A 16,879-nucleotide genomic window follows, 5' to 3' on the forward strand; every position below is an offset into this window, starting at 1 on the left:
ATACAGCTGCTGTGAACATGGCCAGATTTCTCTTTTGATGGACGTCAGCACTCCCTTCTCTTGAGCGTCTCTCCAGGAGTGGAACTGGTGGATCACAGAGTATTATTACCTTGAGAAGATTTGTCCAGCATTTTTCCAAAGTGCTCATCCCAACTTAAATTCCCCCCCAGCAATGTAAAAGAATTTGACCACAGATTCTAAATTGGTTTTCTAGGTTTCATGAAAGGTCATTCAAAACTTACAAAGACCCTAGTCATTACAATCCAAGGGAATGCATTTTTCTCAGTGTTAGTATTGCTCGTGTTTCCACACTCTCGAAGCCAGCGTAGGCATTTGGTCAGTATTTGAGTGGATCCTGAGATAGGTCCACAGTTTAGGAAGGAAGGTGAATATGACAGCATAGCCTAGTGACAACTAATTGTTGAGTTCTTACCTTCACAGATACCAAGGCTCTCAGCTTTATCCCTTGCCAGTTTCCTGATGTCATTCCTTCTACGATTCTAATTGAGTCTGCTCTGTGCCAAGAAGTCTTGTCCTACTGTTCCTACTGAATAAAATTAAGGATGTCAGGCAAGGCCCACAACAACACGGTTGCTGGTCCAGGATGGGTTGCTAACTGAGTGGGACGGGTTTGTGGACTACACCATGGTAAGGGGAGCCTATGATAGGTCCTTGCAGCATGGCTGAGCATGGGGTCAGGTCAGGTCTGTAACAAGCAGGACGGGAAGTAAGCAGTAAATGCTTTCCAAGAAATTCTTCTGTGTGGTTCTCTTATCAAGGAATAGGAAGAACCACCAAGCATAACCAGGGTTAATTTAACTCTTGAATACATGCAGTGTGACTGTTGAGCAAAGCTTCTTTAAAAGCTAACATTTGGGGATGCCTGGGTGGCTCAGTAGGTTAAGCGTCTACCTTTGGCTTGGATCATGATTCCCAGGGTCCTGGGGTTGAGCCCCGGATCAGGCTCTCTGCTCAGCAGGGAGCCTGGTTCTCCCTCCTCCACTCCCCCTGCTTGTGCGCGCTCTCTGTGTCAAATAAATAAATAAATAAATGAATATCTTCAAAATAAATAAATTAATGAAGTAATAAAAGCTAACATTGGGCACCTGCTACATACCAGGCATTCTTCTTTTCTCGTCATTGCAGCCCTGTGCAATGGGTTTGCTTACAGCCCATTTCACAGTAAAGGAAAGCAAGAAACAGAAAAGATATAACTTAGCCAAAGTCATACACCTAGAGACAAGAAGAGCAGGATTTGAATCTAGATGCTTCCAGAGACTGGGTTCTTAGCCACTCACTGCCCAATAGCTGTCTGGTAGGGTAATTTAAACTTCTAAATGCATAGTATTTATTTCTATGAACCTCATAAAAGTTGGGTACTTGAAATGAACATTTCACTCATTTTTAGCATGCCATTTCTCCCTGGATGGTTTGCAAACTTGTAGTCTGAAGAAAGCTTGACATATGGAGGTAGTAGAATAATCCAAGGATCTCAGCTTTTTTTTTTTTTAATTTTTATTTATTTATTTGTCAGAAAGAGAGGAGCGAGAGTGAGCACAGGCAGACAGAGTGGCAGGCAGAGGCAGAGGGAGAAGCAGGCTCCCTGCCAAGCAAGGAGCCCGATGTGGGACTCGATTCCAGGACGCTAGGATCATGACCTGAGCTGAAGGCAGCCACTTAACCAACTGAGCCACCCAGGTGTCCCGGATCTCAGCTTTTGAAAAGAAAAATTTTAACCTAGTGTTAGTTGATCTGTATCAGAAGGTCTGTAAATTAGTAGCCCAACATACTATTCAATAATGTCTCTGTATTTTTGCCTAAACTATGGTGTATGCCATGAAAATTAAAGGATAATTCTGAAATCCAGGAATTTGAGAGCTGGAAAACCCTTGCATGCAATTACCAGTGGAGTGTCTGGCATGTGGTGCGTGCGGTACTAGGTCCTGAACATGTATCACTTGTAATCTTCCTAGCAACTTGAACTAGGTTTTATTAGATCCCGGAAGCCCACTTTTCAGATGCAGAAACTGAGGATCAGAAAATCCTGCCTGGTTTCATAGCTAGAAAGCACCACCACGGGGATTTGAACTAAGCCTGTTTGACCCCAACACCACGCTCTTTCCTTGATAATACGCTCTTCCACTTTGCCCAAAGGAGGCACTCGATTTCAAGGAAGTTCCTGCTCTGTGATAACATAGCTCACCTTCCTATCCCATCCATTTTTTTTTAATCAGTCTATGGCATCGAATTAAATTTCCAGAAGAATAGCTTTGAATTGTAATGGATGGCATAGTTCCCTGTCTCAACATTTTACAGTGTATTCTGATTTTACTGACAATACTATCTATCTAAATACAGGGTGTCTCGGTGGCTCAGTGGGTTAAGCCTCTGCCTTCAGCTCAGGTCATGATCTCAGGGTCCTGGAATCAAGCCCCGTATCAGGCTCTCTACTCAGCAGGGAGTCCGCTTCCCCCTCCCTCTCTGCCTGCCTCTCTGCCTACTTGTGATCTCTCTCTGTCAAATAAAGAAAAAAAAAAATCTATCTATCTAAATACAGCAAACTTTAGACCTAATAGACCTGATTTAGTTGTCAGGTTTTTTTTTTTTGGTTTTTTTTTGTTTTTTTGTTTTTTTTTGTGGTCTCATGAGCAAACAAGGAAGTTACTATGGAAACCAAACAGAAACCCGATGAACTGATAACGCTAAGAGGCCTAAGAAATTGGGCAGCTTGAAATGATTCCATCCAAGTAGCATAGGGGATAAAAGAGAAGGACGTGAAGAGAAATTAGGCCAGAGTTATTCAGTTAAGTCATATATACAGATTATACAAACCTGATACTTGTTTAGAGTCTGTTTTATCATTTAACCCGTTGTGTAATTTATGACGATACCACTGACAATGTTTACCTAATTTGTTAACCTAGATTTTAAACCTTATCTTGACCTCCATTTGCATGTGGTAGGTATATTTGTACTTTAAAAGAATAATACATTATATGTTAATTAAAAAAAAGGAAGACAAGCAATGAAAAAAAAATATATGTAATAGTCATTTTAAAGGCAAGTGGGATAAAACAGCTAGAGTCTCCTGCTCTCTGCCCGAGGGATTCAGTTGCCATTCCAGTAATCCAAGAGACGCCAGCAACATGACATTGGAGACCAAATGTTCCAAATGTCACTGATAGAAAAGCTGTATCAGGTGGAGCACCCAACAGGAATTTCCCATTAGCACGACTCGGAGTCAGGCCATCCCAGTGAGAGTGTCCTTTCACGTGGGGTCAGGGCTTAGGTCAGGTATTCTTGCAGGATTGGGGGCTTGGGGAAATTACTTATGTCTAGGAGTGCATATGAGAACTCATTTATGTAACCGTTTGTAAACTGAGTAGGCAGAGCAATGTCCTCTGTGAACGGATGCCTGCGGACAAGTGGGCAGCCGTTCAGTGGTCTGGCGAGAACGCACGGATCAGCACAGCCCCACGGCGTCACCCCAGAGTGAAGCCAGTCTCTTCCTTGGGATCCAGTTAAGCATTTGAAAGTACGCCATCCTAGTGGCCTGTTAGGGCTCGTGAATCTCTGCCCAAGCCGTGTCAGACTGCCAGGGTTTGGGGGTTCTTCGGTCACTGTTTCTTTCTCCTGGCATCTGCGGGTTCTGTTACGTATCAGATTGTCTGATTTTTGCATTTTGGTCCGTGCATATTTAGAGTATAAGGCTAAATATGATGATTAAAATGATCATTATAGGGGTGCCTGGGTGGCTCAGTTATTAAGCATCTGCCTTCGGCTCAGGTCATGATCCCAGGGTCCTGGGATTGAGCCCTGCGTCGGGCTCCCTGCTGGGCTGGGAAGCCTGCTTCTCCCCGCTTCTTCCTCTCCCACTCCGCCACAGGTGTTCCCTCTCTTCTTGTCTCTATCTGTCAAATAAATAAATAAAATCTTTAAATAAAATAAAATAGAATAAAATGATTGTTACATACACAGGTCTTGAGAATTCTTTAAACAAAGCCCAGAAGCAACCAGTATTTTGAGTCTGTAGTAGAGGAAATGCGGGATCGGCTATCTGATGATTTCTCTAACTGGAAAGTACATTATCAGTTACATGAGTAGAAGGGAAGCTTTTAATGCACTGCTGTTGGTCGTTGTTGGTGAGTCACTGGGTGGTAAATGTGAAAGGCGGTTTCTTTGCCCTAGGAGTAGTGTTAAAATTCTCATCTCTCAACTTCATGTTGTGCTGTGGTGTGGTTGGGCTTATGAGAATGAGCCAGATGTGGACATTACCCTCAAAGATCATGCAGTCTGGGGAAGAAAAGACACGTGTCTCAAGAACTCTGATCACGATGGACAGAGGAAAGTCTATGAGGTATTGAGCAAGGATTGTGAAAGTTAAGAACCTGGAGGGCTCCTTCTAGCTGAGCCATAGGCAGTGGCTCCCTGTCGGGGTCCTTACCTCCCACACAGGGTGTAAAGGAAGGGCAGGATTGAGATCCTAGGGATGTGAGGGGAAGACTGTTTTAGTTTAGAGGAGACACACACAGTGGGTGAAGAGTGGGTACATCTAGGGGGAATGGCTAGGAGTTCTGTTTGGTTGAAGAGTTCAAGAAGCCTGTCGTGGAAGATAAAGTCAGCTGGAGTTGGGTCACAGGGACCTTTAACAGTAGGGTAAGGAATTGGGGTTTATTTTCTGTTTTCTTCATTTCAAATTCTAACGCAAGTGTGTTACTTTACAGTCTGATTGTTAAGTATGAGCATTAGTAAAAAGTGAAGTATTCCTTTTGGCAGTTTGTGGGAAAATACAAAAATAATGTTACACAGTTAAAGTGGGATGGGTCCAAATGGCTTTTTGAGGCTGAAAATTTTCCGTAGAGGCAGTGCTAAATATATCACAGAATCCTATCACTAAAGTGGAAGTCCTCTACATCCCTACAGCATGCCCTTATTTTGATTCCTCCTTAGGTTCAACAGTGTTACGATCTACATTTCATAGCAGGTTTTTTTGGTTTGTTTGTTTGTTTTTTGTTTTGTTTTGTTTTGTTTTTTGCCAGGTGGGTGGTGCTAAAATGCCCAATATCCCATTTCTCTGGCAAACAAGTTGGTTTGTTTGAAATATGAGTCATTAAGCTCCTTTATCTTTCCTCCCAATTTCCTACTTAGCATTTCCCTTTCATATTGGGTACTTTGTAAGCAATGAGGTGGCTCATTGATTTGCTGCCCATGAAGGAGCAGCTCTGGTCTTTTTTCTATTCAAAGGAATTATTTTAGTCTCCCTGTGATGTGCCTTGGAAATATTCTGAGCTGATATTTTTAGCTATTGGAGGCTAACAGGAAAAAATTTGAATTTTATCAGATAGGGTTGAAACGCTTTTCAATTGATAAAAACATTAGTGCAAAGGGCTATCTTTGTTAGTGTTCTCTGGCTAATTAACTCTGTTGACTAAAGCTTGAGGCTTATATGGCAAGGTCAATTAGTTTTACTCTGTGATTATCTCTCAGAACCTCTAGTCCTGGCCATTGATTTCAATAAATAATTATAATAATAGTAGTCACTTACATAGCTTTAAGTGCTATACATATAAACATTTAATTTTTAGAATAATCCTAAATACTAAGTATTGTAGTTATCCCCATCTTTATAGATCATGAAATTGAAAAGCTATATGATTGGCTCAGGGTCCCCTTACTGGTTACTGGCTGAGCTGGGATTTGAACGCAGGCACTTGGGATCCTGGATCTTTACTCTTGATTTCATTAAAATCCAAGGACACCAGTAAGAATGTCCCTAGACTTAGGTAAACACTATTTGTGTCTAAACATTTAAGGCTATTTATTTTGTATAGCAGAAAGCTTTGATTTAAGAAATTTCAGACCAGGGGTGTCCCAGTGACTCAGTTGGTTAAGTGTCTGCCTTTGGCTCAGGTCATAACCCCAGGGTCCTGGGATCGAATTCTACATTGGGCTCCTGTTTCTGCCTCTGCTTGGTGGTCCCCCTGTTTGTGCTTTCTCCTTCTCTCTGTCAAATAAATAAGTTAAAAATCTTTAAAAAAAATTTCAGACCAGTGTTATGATATAGATACCAGAAATCTATTTAGCATCTCTCTTGTTACCCATAAATACATAGTTGGACACTTGGGCAAGACTTCACGGTGGTGACATTTGAGACCTGAGACAGGACTTCGAGGATGTTCAGTGGTTCAGCAGGCAGAAAAGAGCACCAGAGGTAGAGGGAACAGCACATGCAAAAGCTCAGAGGTGGGATGGGATTCGATGTGCATATTTGGAGGAAAATAGGATATCCGTTGTATCTGAAACAGGGTGGAAGTCAAGCAGATGCTGTATAAGGCTGCAGATTGTATCCTGCCGAAGAGTTAACATCATCCTCTCAGATGATGAATTTCATTTTGATCAAGGACTCACAAATTTTTATATCCGGTTTCAGAGGGTTTCCAGGTGTTCTGATGTTTACCTGTAGGTCCATAGGCCCCTTTTCCCCAAGCCGTAGAGAATAATTAAGAATCAGGAATAAAGGGCGCCTGGGTGGCTCAGTGGGTTAAAGCCTCTGCCTTCTGCTCAGGTCATGATCCCAGGTCCTGGGATCGAGCCCTGCATTGGACTCTGCTCAGCAGGGAGCCTGCTTCCTCCTCTCTCTCTGCCTGCCTCTCTGCCTACCTGTGATCCTGTCAAATAAATAAATAAAATCTTTAAAAAGAAAAAAAAAAAAGAATCAGGAATAAGACAGTCAAATATATGCTTTAAGAAGGAGGACTCTGATGGCAGCAAAAGTGCCTGTGAGGGGAGAGTGGTAGGAAGTAGAGACATCAGGAGACGGACGCATTTAACCAAGGCCAGCGATGGCCCAGAGGGCCGAAGAGCGATAGGAAAACATAACGTGGGAAATAGAAGTGAGCAGACTTGGGGTGAGCTACATGGGAAGGTTGCAAATGAAGTGGCTGAAAGAACCTGCAGTTCTCTAGCTTGGCTTAAGGGCAGATAGCGATGTCACCAATAAAAGCTGAAGACAAGAAGAGGCAAAGGTGGACAAAGGGGCAAGGGTAGAAAGGTAAGGGGCTCAATTTTTAGATCCATTGAGTTTCAGGTGCCCACGATCATTCCAATGGAAACATCCAGTGGACAGATGGAAATGCATCCTGGAAAAGAAGTCAGCCTTGGAGAGAGACTTAGCCATCTGCCTAGCGAATGGTAGGTTGAAGCCCTCCGGGTTAAGAGTTAGGCAGGGCCGCCCTGGGCGAGCAGCAGTGAGCCTGGCTGGGGAGAAGGGACTCAGGGGAGATGCAGCAGCATCAGTGCACCCACGTTTCCTGAGAGCTGGGTCTGTTCTGAACACTTCACATGCAACAGCTCACTTAGTCCTCTGCTGCCTCCGTGAAGGAGCCACGTTTTCCACGTGAGGAACCCGAGTCACCTTCAGTGGTGACTTAGTGGTGAGCACCAGTGAGCCGTTGAGAGTGAATTAAGCTACTTTTTGTCATAAGTCTTTTATAGATTTAAATATAGATGGGTAAGCTTTGATGACAGTATTTCCTTACATTCCCCCCGGTTCTGTGAGGTAAATATAGTAGGATCATCGGAATTCATGAAGGAAGCATGATCGGAGACTTCCATAAATTTCCAAATTCCCTGGCTTTCTTTCACATGAATATTCTGTTAAGATTCATGCATTTCTTAATATAGTCTTATTTAATAGCTAAAGCTTTCCCCTAAGTTTTTTCTCCTCATGAATGAGCATTTGGGGCATTAGTTGGAGCACTTCCTGAAATGGTTTCTTGAGTCACATTTTCATATTTCCTCTTCGAATATACATTGGACTTCCTTAGCAGTGATCTGAGATTTCACCGAACTCTACATCCCCTTCTAAACGATCCAGACTTCTCTTGTTTACTTACATGCATCGCTTCCTTAGAACCTCTCCATTTTGTTTTCCTTTTAATCACTACTCTAGCAGTAGAGATCTTCTTTGGAGACCATTTTCTCAGAGTAGGTTTTTGGGTCAGTTCACCAGTTATGAGGAGCAAAAAACAATGAAATCACACCAAGTTGCCATAGCTGGGTTCTCTGCTAGGAAGGGGTCAGCAAACTGGTCCAAGGACTGAATGCGATCCACCACTTTTTCGTAAGGAAAGTTTTGCTGGAATATAGCCATCCTCATTCATTTTGCCTCTGGCCGCTTTCCTGCTACAATGGCAGAGTTGATTAGTTGCGAATGTATGACCCACAGAACCTAAAATGTTTGCTGATTTGGACCTTCACAGGGAAAGTACTAATTCTTGCTCTAGAATATACTCTTTTTGGAGGATCAGAATATGTCCAAAGCATATCTTAAAACTTAAAAAAAAAAGTTTTTGTTTTTGTTTTTAAGATTTATCCATTTATTTGAGAGAGAGAGAGCGAGCAAGTGAGGGGTGGGTCAGAGGAAGAGAGAGAAACCTGAAGCTGTTTCCCTGCTGACCACAGGGTGCGGCTCCCTCCGAGGACACCAAGATCATGACCTGAGCCGAAATCCAGAGTTGGCCCTTAACCACCTAAGCCACCCCAGCACTCCATATAGCACTTTACAATTTTTAAATGAAATTTTATTCAACTGAATAATAGAACCATGGAGTAGCTTCTGTAATATTTGTTTTTTTGGATAAAAAACAAATTGTCAAGGGAATAATAAAATTGAAGACTCCTTTAAGTAATATATAATCAGAATTCTTACCTGTATAATCAGTCATCCGAATTTTTGTTAGCATTGACAAAATTACTAAATTTGGAAAAAGAAATTTTCTTTGAATCCTTAATAGATGCCAGGTCCTTAATTATGCTTGGCCTTTGGGATCTGGAAAAATAGAACACTTTCCCCACCCTTCGAGAAATACATGTCAATTTAAACCAAGTTAGATACAAACAAACAAACAAATATGGAAAAATTGGCCTAAATCATAGAAATATAACAGATTTAGAAAATGTGCTGAGTGAAATACTTCAGTTTATTAACATGCTGGACCATGTATTACTTCTTCAGTCATGTTTCTGAAAAAATGGTTGGGCTTTATTTCCCATTATTTTGCCAAGACAAGAAATACGTGTTATCAAACAGGATCGCATTCTGCTCTGTCAAATAGTTCCTCCTGTGTCACTCTTCCCAGGTAGCTCCGCCTTCCTTTGGGGGCTGCTAATGTCTTCTGAGGTCCTCTGTTGCCTCTGGATTCTCTTTCCTCAAATTTGTTCTCCTGGATTGGCCCCATTGATGCATAATCACATGATTCCTCTGCTCTGAACTCAACTCCTGTTCTCTACAGACCACCTAGTAAAATCTGGTCCTGTGCTAGCATTTAAGACCTTCCACAGAAGCCTTTGTGGAAGGTCTTAAATGTTGCATACCTCCTCTCTGCCTTTCCTCCACCCCAACCCTCCTTTTTTTTGTACCCTAGACTCTGAGTACTGAAATAAGTCTGTGCTTTATCCTCTGTTGATTTTCATACACTTTTCATCATTGTTTGAAATGTCCTTGGTATCCATCTCTGCTTTTGTTCATTTCTTGCCTGAATCTACTCATCTTTCAGATGCCTCCTTTTGAGCAAGTTCCCCCCTATCTACTTTCCACCTGCCTCAGAAATTCTAAGGTAGAATGAATATTTTCATGTCATGAATATCCATAATATATTTTCTGGTTTTGTAACTTAAAAAGATTATTCACATGCTGTATCCTGTTATCTATGGCTAAGCTCTAGATTTTATTTATTTATTTGACACAGAGAGAGATCACAAGTAGGTAGAGAAGCAGGCAATGGGGGGGGGGAGCAGGTTCCCCTCTGAGCAGAGAGCCAGATGTGGGGCTTGATCCCAGGACCCTGAGACCATGACCTGAGCTGAAGGCAGAGCCTTAACCCACTGAGTCACCCAGGTGCCCCAATTTCTTTTTTTTTAAATTTTATTTATTTAAGTAATCTCTACACCTCACGTGGGGCTCGAACTCATGACCCAGATATCAAGAGTCCCATGCTTTTCTGATTGAGCCAGCCAGGTGCCCCTCAACTCTAAATTTCTTAAGGGAAGGAGCTTTATATTTATTGATTGTTACATTTCTATATTTCTTTAGTGTCTGGTTTTAATGTTTAGATATAATAACTGCACAATGACTTAGTGTTGAGTGGATAAATTAATTAATGCTTAATATCAGTTGTGAAAACTCTGTTATGTTGTATCAGATGGTGAATTTTAACTTATTTGATATATGGTAGCACTAATGAGATTAGATAAAGTTCTGAGTTAAAAATCAGCTCTTCAGTTATTGACAGGAAAACCACAGTAGTTGCTAGGTGAAAGTGCCTACAGATCGTGTTTTTCATCTTTAGGAAGTTACCCCAAACAGCCTGTTTTCATAGAACATTGGGTTGTAGCACTATATCTATCCTCCAGGAGTTTAGACAGTGTAGAAATCCTCAGTGTATTTGAGATTGTCACAGATAAGAAGAGGAAAATCAATTTCTTGTCTTAACCTTGTTACAAGTGAAAAAATCAAAATAGCAAAATCTTTTTATCAACTAAGGTATTTAGTGGAGATAGTAGACCAAGTAGACAAGATAATGAGAAAAGGTCTTATGCCATAGTTTAGGCTACCATTTTCTGGGAAAGCAATTTACGATGTTTAACCCTAAATAAAGACCGTTCCATTTTTGTGAACATGATGCAGGCATTGAGAACAATGGGTCACCTAATGTGCAGAAAATAGTCAGAAACATCTCATCTCTTATTTTTGTTGTGAAATGGACTTTGCTATGTAGACTGCTAACTTTGTGTAAATACTCTTCTGCTGGTCTTTCTGTTTTTACTATTTTAAGAATCTTTACTTTAGTATGTTACAGAATGATAGAGCTCGCTTTCTCTTGTCTCCATCTTGCAGTCTATGCATTAACTTAGTAGCTACGCCAGACAATCTAGTGTTTGGTAGGATACGTCATGTGCTCTGAGGGGCCTGACTAAGGAATGAGCGGAATGTGTGGGGAGTGTGCTGGACAAGAACATGGTGTATAGTGGGCAAAATTCAGACCGTGGGAGGATTAGTCACACAACTTACAGGAAAAGTTCTGTTGCAAAGATAATGGATCATTTACTTCCTGAATGAGCCATTCAGAAGGAACCTTTGCCAAATCACTCAACTCCCTGATGAGATACTTCAAAGACTCCTACCCGGTTATTGGTTGGTATAGGCGACTTTGTTTGAATCAGCCTTTCCAATCTTTACAATTTCTAATTTATTAATTGCTTAGGTGGAAGGTGTTGGGGAAGCTTTTTGGTCTGTAGAATATATCATTAAATTTGAACATAATTCATGTGTTTTGATAGAAAACAGATTAATTTTTTTTAAAACATTAATTTTGATCATAGATTTAAAAAGAAACTACCTCTTCCCTTGTCTGAGTATACTTTCAACAAGAGCTTTAAGAGTTAATCTTCAATATGTGTTGTCACAAGGAGTAATCAGACTTGAACTTTATAAGCTTAGTACCTTTGGACTTCTGCTGCACACAGTTTATATGTAAGGGAAAAAACCCTGTACAGTTTCTTAATTAAATGAAGTTTTGTTGTCACTTGGTTAGACTTCCTGGTTTTTGAACAAGACAGTATATTAGCCACCTGCAAATGTGGAACTTGAATGTGATGATATAAATTTTTCTGTCCTACTCAAGTTTTTGAGGCTGAGTTAAAATAATTATGCCTAATATTTCTGGCTTCAGGAAATATCAGGGATGACTGATTATATCTGAACCACATATTGATAGAGTGCTAATTTTTAATCAGAATGGTCAGCCACCCCCACTCCCCGAAGGTTATAGAAGGCTCTCCACTTTATTGTGGTTGCTGTCATCTTGAAAGTTGTGCAGAATGTCCATATGAACCTTCATTATAGTCTCAAAACAAGCCAAAAGCTTTATGCTGTGACATTCCATACACGCTGTGTAGAAAAACACGCTTTTGTGCAAAAGGAACAATAATAGATTAATTTCTTACAAATCACATACATACAAATAGAAGTGTTGTTAAGTTTCACTTTTTAACTCACACTTACTGTGTGCGGAAAACCAAGGTCCAGTCTTTGCTTCTCAGACTCAGCACAGTCTGATAGAGGAGATAACAGGTGTAAGCAAGACAGCTCTATATACCAGTAGAATTGACCAAGGTATCAGGTGAGATAAGTTGCTTCTTTCTAGCAGAGAAGATCAGTGAAGGTTTTGGCAATTGTGATTTTGGGTAGGGTTTGAAGGATGTATAGGCAAAGGGAAAAGAGATGAATGAAGTGGAAAAATGCTCCTTGGGCTAGGCTGGCAACAAAACACATGCACCATCTGGGAATCCCTTAGATATGGTGAGCAAGGTTCACCTGCCTTCTTCCTTTCCTCCGCTGCTGGACTGGGGGAAATGGAGAGGAAACCATGATTTTACTCCATGGTCATCTTTTCTCTTTTACTCCCCCACTTGCCCTTTCGGGATTATAAGAGGTTATGGCGAGTAACACTAGGGAAGAGGAATGGGCATGGGTGAAAAGAACCTGCAGTTTAGCATGGGGTGGGGAAGGTGGGGGGGTGGGCTTTGCCATAGTTTTCTTCTTTTACTTTTTCAGTGTCCTCTTCTTTTCCAACGCTTGAAGGAGTCCATCATAGTAAAGAGCAAAGAAAAGTGGGGAGGGGATTTCCTGCAGCAGACCGTATTCAGTCCACCTTCAATTATGTGGGATTAAAGAGCAGGGATTGAGTGGTGTTTGCAGAAAGAAAAAAAAAACAGGTGTCATGCTGAGCATACAAAAATAATCTTGATGGACCCTGACTTTAGTTCTAATATTCTAGGTCATCATAACAGTCATCAGTGACATTTTACTTAGGACCTATAAGATGCATGGGATTGCCTTACAGCATAATAGAGGTTTTTAAAAAACCATTTTTTGTAGAGGTGTAGGGGGTGTTAAAATACCCCCCTTTTTTTCCTGGAAAAATGTTACCTATAGGAGCAGTCACAGCATAGGCTCCTGAGTAGGCATCAATCTTTTGCTCCTCTGTGAAGTCTTTGTCTTTCAGAATATATATTTGTGCATTATTTTTTTTTCCTTTTCCTTAAGTAAAAAGAGAAAAACCAAAACCAAGTGAAAGAAGAGGCTTGAAAAATAATCAAACCTGGGACTTTTAAAGCTTTTTAAAACTACCTTGTGAATAACCAAACTTGCTAGAGAGGTTTATGCTTTGAAGGAAAAACCTGCTGTCTCATTTCAGGATCAGAGTAACATATTTAGCTTCTACTTTGGAGTACTTATCAGGTTTTTCTTCTTCTTCCCCCTCCTCCACCTCCTCTTCCTCCTCCTCTTCTCTCCTCTCCCCCCACTTCTTCTTCTTTGCCTTAAAGTGAACATAGTTTATCTTCTCATAAAATATCCTTTGCCTTCTGAGAAATAATGTCAAGTTGAAAACTGTATTCTTTGATAGTATAGTCAGCTTTAAAAAAAAATATTTATTTGACAGAGCAAGAGAGCACAAGCAAGGGCAACAGTAGGGAGAGAGAGGGAGAAGCAGACTCCCGATGAAGGGCTCTGTCCCAGGACCCTGGGATCATGACCTGAACCAAAGGCAGACAACCAATCATATGAGCCACCCAGGTGCCCCTAGTCAGCTCTTTCTGCTGAGGATTGTTCTAGGAGTTTGGCAGTTGCACTCTGTGTGGCACATTACAGACTACGAGTGAGTCTTTATCAGGGTACATAGTATGCTTATGTGGTGAAACTACTTTATACTTACTGTTTTAAAAAACTAAGGTTTAGGGACACATAGTTGGTTCAGTCAATTAAGCATCTGACTCTTGATTTCAGCTCAGGGTTTGATCTCATCGTGGTGAATTCAAGCCCTGCATTAGGCTCTGTGCTGGGTGTGGAGCCTTACAGGAAGGAAGGAAGGAAGGAAGGAAGGAAGGAAGGAAGGAAGGAAGGAGGGAATGAAACTGGGTGTGGAGCCTACTTACATACGTACATACACACATACACACACACTAAGGTTAACATTTAATTGGAGGGTTAAACATGTTTTTGGAAAATCTGCTTTGCCTCCTTTTAGAAAATATCTGCTATATAAATTGAGAGTTTTCTTAGTCCAAACTCCGGGTAAGATGTCAGTTATGAATGTTACTGATGGTTGATGCATTCAGTGGCTACATCCTTGAGACTCCGTAAGACTGACAAAAGAGGTAAAAATCTGAGACCATCCCTTATGAACTTTCTCCTCAAAAGATAAACCGGAAAGAATTTTCTGATTGGTCATCCGCAGTCCCCTGAGAAGCTCATGGAAGTTCTGTGGAGTTGTACTATGTGAGTATAATCTCTCTTTTTCAGTTCCGCCCCTTGCCATAAAACAGCAAGAGAAAGAAATCAAGGAGCCACTCCTGTCATCGACCACATCACCCCAGCAGGGTCAACAGACAGACCAAGTCCCAGGGAAAAGGCTGCTGGCATCTGAGGATAAACCACTTTGAACAGCTTTTACCTTAACACTGACCTGGAAGACTTTGACTCCTGGTCACAAGGTGAGTTAGGAGAACACAAGCTTAAGATCAGACACAGGATTAGATTAGGCAGTGCTTAATAACAGCAAAAGATTAGTGAGACATTACCAAATCACGGGAAGATGTTTCTTTATACATTCTTTTCTGTGTTCTATGAGACTGCAAAGTAATATATAATAATCCTGGTTATGTTTAGGCATTTTCATAAAAAATTTTAATGGATAACTATTCTTTTGGCTTTTTTTTTTTTTTTTAGGCTAGGAAGTAGAAAAACATGCCAAAAGACTTGTTAACTTTTTCTATGTGTAGTCTGACATCATGTGGAAATAAGACATTGCCCTTCCCTTCTGGGGTAAAAAAGCTGCAGATAATAATAAGCCCACAAAATGAAATGTTAACCCTGCTTGATTATTTACATATATGCACATAGGTGCCTGCATACACATATTCTTAAAATGTATCCTTTTTTAATAATCGTTCTTAGAAAACCAGTGGTTGATTTTCTTTTTTCCCAAGAGACTGAAATAACAAATCAGATATCAGCAATGCTTACTATGGTGGGGGGACTCCTTGTCATCTTTGGTATTTGTGGTTATTATTTTCAGAGCCACTTCACATATGCTGTGTGATATCTTAGGCTCAGTGACTTTGATCTTCAAATTTGGACACATTCCTCCCAGTTAACACAAAGCTTTCTACTGTCTTGAGGTTAGTGATGCCCAGAGTGAGAGGGTGTACCAGCAGAGTTCTTGGGGGCTCCCACAAGCTGTGTGTCCTCTACTCAAACTCTTATTTGCCCTGGGGCACCGGGGTGGTTGTGGTGTTGATTTAGACATCTGTAATTTGGGAAACACCTCAAATCTTCTGATACTGCTCCTACCCTTTCCTTGCATGGACTGGTTCCTCTTGGTAGAACAGAAACCAAGGCTCAACACTTTAATGTAATCATAGTTATGTGAGAAGCTTTTTGTTTATTACTGCATTATTTAAAATTACATTTTAGAACAGAGCTTGCCAACCAGCGGCCTATAGGTCAAATATTAGACAATAATCTTTTAACCTGTAAACATTTTCCTTTTTAAAATGGAGTTAATTCCCAATATTGGACAATCTAGAAACATCACAGAAAAAATCAGTTACCTGGCTTATCTTGGAAGATTAAAAATCTGGTCTTATTACTATTCCAAGGACTGAAGTTTGCTAAGCTTTACCATTCCCTAAGTATTTAATGCAACCGGCCTTCCAGGTTCATGTTGTGTGTCTTGGTGCCTGTAGGCGTTTGCGGTCAAGTCTCCTGCTTTGGGCGTCACTTTCTTCTCCTCTCCTTTCATGATGTCACTTCCATGTACTTTACGCATAACACACTGTTAGTCTTCATTCTTGTTTGTCATTTTATTGCTTTATATGAAAGGTGCGTGTTTGGAAAGTGATGGTTTTCTGAGGTTAAGCTGACTCCTCTGAGACTGACCTATGAAGAAGGAAGACTTTTCCAAAATCAGAATGGTCCATTGTTCTTAGTTTGGAAATTTCATAGTGATGAGGTTTCCAGACCTTGAGGTTGTCATTTTCAGAGTGATAGTGTATGACCCCAGAGTCCAGCACCTGATCTTACTGTTTTCGTCCTTGGGAGGCAAAACCAATTCATTGATTTGACCTCTTTTTGAATGATCCCCATAGACATTGGAGTCCATCTACCAGCCCCTGACTCAGTCTGGACACCAGAGTGATTCAGTGAACAATGTGCTGTGCCATCTACACGTGTGGAACTTTTGACATTGAGAAATCTTGCCATCAGAATCAGGTGTACCTTCAGGCATAGTGGGTTTTAGTCAAATCACAAAGTGTCTCTTTCTGCATCTTTGATTGCTGTATATTGTTGGAAGCTGAACTCTTTCCGGGGATGTTCCTGTCAATTTGATATTGAATCAAAATTTTATACAGTAATAAAGAACTTTAACCACAAAAGCATTTCAAATCATAGGGTCCTTTTCTGTCTACATTAGCTAAACCCAAACATCAATTATTTGATCAGAGTTTACAGCTAGAGGAAACTGACTCAATCCCCAAACAGCAGTTCTTGTCCCAACAATTCATTTACCTTTGAATGGATAGTGCCTGTTACTTTAAGTGGAGTTTAGGTCTCAGGATATCCATTTTTAATGTTGAAGCAGACAGGACAGAAGGCTGGCTGGTCTGGATGTTTATTTCAGGTGGTTTAGGGTCCTGGCTACATTACTTTGCTCTTTCTCAGGGAATCTCCTAGGCCAGTATTGCTTAGGATCTCTTGATCCCTGACCACAAACAGAGATGAAATGTTCATGAATCCCTGTGACCATCAGGTTTA

At 40.9% G+C, this 16,879-nt stretch overlaps 1 protein-coding gene across 13 annotated transcripts in view; it reads left to right on the forward strand.

Moving 5' to 3' along the window:
- The window catches only part of OSBPL6 (oxysterol binding protein like 6), a 206,490-nt gene that overhangs the window by 79,720 nt on the left and 109,891 nt on the right, over nt 1–16,879 (forward strand). For 8 of the 13 annotated variants that reach the window (XM_032855983.1, XM_032855987.1, XM_032855986.1 and 5 more), the window contains exon 1: nt 14,370–14,556. The exons of 1 other annotated variant lie outside the window; for it this stretch is intronic. The gene's annotated coding sequence lies outside the window, so the exon portion shown is untranslated. Of the gene's footprint in view, nt 1–14,369; nt 14,557–15,222; nt 15,244–16,879 lie in introns of those variants that run through there. 4 more of the 13 variants (XM_032855992.1, XM_032855994.1, XM_032855996.1 and 1 more) reach the window with 2 other exon arrangements.

This window comes from Lontra canadensis, unplaced genomic scaffold (genome assembly GCF_010015895.1).
Source record: "Lontra canadensis isolate GAN:19392208 unplaced genomic scaffold, GSC_riverotter_1.0 scaffold11, whole genome shotgun sequence".
In the NCBI taxonomy this organism is placed as follows: domain Eukaryota; kingdom Metazoa; phylum Chordata; class Mammalia; order Carnivora; family Mustelidae; genus Lontra; species Lontra canadensis.